Consider the following 2954-nt stretch of genomic DNA (forward strand, 5'->3'; position numbering starts at 1 on the left):
TTTCAATAACCTTACCACTATGAAGAGTGATGACTTATTTGACTTGATCCATGTGTTGGCTTCCAGAACTATTTGCATTTGCATTGTATTGCCTTTTTGGATTTTGCTGTGGTTGAGATGGAAACTTACCTTTCTCTTGAAAACTGAGAGCAGATGTTAACTTTGCAAGAGTATCTTTAAAATCTGTCATGCCTTGAGCAAGTTGAGTGTTGATTGCCTCTTACTTTTCAATGAATGCATGCAATGTTTCCTCAAGATTTCTTCTAGAAGGGGGAGTATAAGGAGGTGCATATCCATGAGAATTTTGGAAATTATGGTGTGCTTAAAACGGTGGCTGTGAAGTTTGTGTATTGTTGTTATCACTCGTCCAACTGAAATTTGGGTGATTTCTCCAACTAGGGTTATACGTTTGTGAGTATGGGTTATGATTGGGCCCTTGGAAACTATTTAAAGCATGGGCTTGTTCATGAAGGCATTCCCTAAAAGAAGGCAAAGTTGGACAATCATTTGTTGAGTGTTCATTGGTTTCACAGATTTGACATACAATGTCTTAAACATATTTTAATTAACCACTCTTTTTTAATTCAAGTGCTTCGACTTTTCTAGCTAAAGATGCAAACTTGGCTTGGAGGTCATGATCTTCCCTAAGGTTGTGCATACCTCCACTAGATGTATGAGGTTGAGTTTTACTTGGTGCCTCATAAGTACTTGTGGTGTCCCAATTTTGAGCATTTTCAACTAGAAAGTCTAGGTACTTCATTGCTTTATTAGGGTCTTTATCTTTAAAAGTTTCATTGCACATTAATTCAACCATTTGCCTATCTCTAACCCTTCATAAAAATTTAAAACCAATCTCCATATTTCAAAACTATGATGAGGGCAAGTATTAAGCAAGTCTCGATACCTATCCCAACATTGGTAAAATGTTTCTCCTGGCTTTTGAGTGAAAGTGATGATTTGTCTTTTGAAAAAGTTTGTTTTGTGAGACGGAAAAAACTTCTTTAAAAATAATTGTTGCATTTCATCCCAAGCATGAATAGATCCTAGTCTCAAATTTTATATCCATGTTTTAGCTTTATCTTTTAATGAAAAAGGAAAAGGCTTTAATCTAATGGTGTTCATGTTACAATTTGAGTCATTATAGGTGTTACAGACCTCCTTAAAATCCCTTAAATGCAAGTACGGATTTTCTAGGTCTAAGCCATGAAAAGAAGGTAAAAGTTGAATAATGTCTGGCTTAAAATTAAAATGGGATGCATCAGGGGGGAAAACTATGCATCAGGGTGCATTTGTTCTTGTGTGATTCATGTGGTCTCTAAGTGTTCTCATACGGTTATTCTCATTATTCTTATTATGAAGCGATTGATTATCTTCTTCGGCCATATTTTCTGAAAATGATAAAGATACCCAACAAAGTCTACCACTTAATGTACGTGACCAAACTTTCATGCACGTGTAAGAGAAAAATAAAGGAAGAAAAGAAAAGAGAAGAAAAGGAACAAAACAAAACAAAAGAAATAAAAGTTAGATAAAATAAAAAGTGAAAAGAGAAAATAAAATAAATATTATAATTTATACAAGAATTTACCTCCCTGGCAACAGCGCCAAAAATTTGACACGACCAAAAGATTGATGTCTTCTTCCAAATGCAAGAGTGTCGAAGTAATAAATAACTCGATAAAACCAGTGTCGAACCACAAGGAGGTTAACTATATAAATTATAAATAATAATAACAAAACAACAACAACAATAATAATAATAATAATTAGTAGTAGTAGTAATACTAATACTAATAATAACAATAATAGTAATAGTAGTAGTAGTAGTAGTAGTAGTAGTAGTAGTAGTAGTAGTAGTAGTAGTAGTAGTAGTAGTAGTAGTAATGATATTAATAATAGTAATAGTAATAATAAAGAGGACTTTGAGATGTAAGATTAATGTAAGGATTAAAAAATAATAAAAACAAATATCAAGGTTAGAGGATCCACTAATGGTACTTCAAACAAGTATAGTATAAACTCTTATTACTCAACTGGAAACCACACACAAAGGAGGTTTCAATCAGATTATAATTGTTAACATGATTACATTAATTATCTTATTCGAGTAATGCCAATACTTGTAAATATTATCAGGTATTCATGGTGATAACTTATGTTAACAACAAATCAAGTTTCTTTCATAGTACAGGTGTAGGTTATACCATACGATTGGACTATGAAAGTGTCAAGCATTTGCTGTACCAAGGGTTGTTCAACACAAATCTAGATTAACCATTTAACAAGCAAGGTATTAAGAGTGAGCAAGATAATAAATAGAAAACATGTTAGTATCAAGCATTAAAGTCCATGTTGAGTTTATATTATACTTATTCTTACACCATTAGTGTAACCTTTTCACCTTGATAAAATTAACTTAGCAAAACATCATGAAGAAGAAAAATATAAAAACATAAACATAATATAAGTTAACTAAGTATAGTAAAGGAAATGAAAAGCATAAACAAGAGATTAATATAACATAAAATAAAACTTGAACATTACAAAATACAAAGAAAGAGAATGATCTTGATCTGAACACCAAGATGTCTAAATGTATGGTAAATATCTCCTTTTATAGGCTAAAATTCAGAACTATTGATTTGATGGATGGCCACCTCTTGGCTTGGTGACAACTATTATCTTCTTGTCTGGACAAAATATCATTACTAACATCATAAGTTGAACAAATAAGATGCATGAAAGTTCTGGGCATTTATCTTAGCTTTCCAACAAAATAAGAATAAGCTCATTTAGACTTCTAGAACTCGAGATATGGGTTAAACAATGAACAGTGTCTGGTCTACATGACAGATTCTGACTTCTCTTTTGTTGCTACAATTTTAACTTGAAAATAGTCGTTTTGAATCTTGGACTCTTCATGAAAGTTTTAGGCTTATGTCTTAGCTTTTCAT

This window comes from Populus alba, chromosome 19 (assembly GCF_005239225.2).
Source record: "Populus alba chromosome 19, ASM523922v2, whole genome shotgun sequence".
In the NCBI taxonomy this organism is placed as follows: domain Eukaryota; kingdom Viridiplantae; phylum Streptophyta; class Magnoliopsida; order Malpighiales; family Salicaceae; genus Populus; species Populus alba.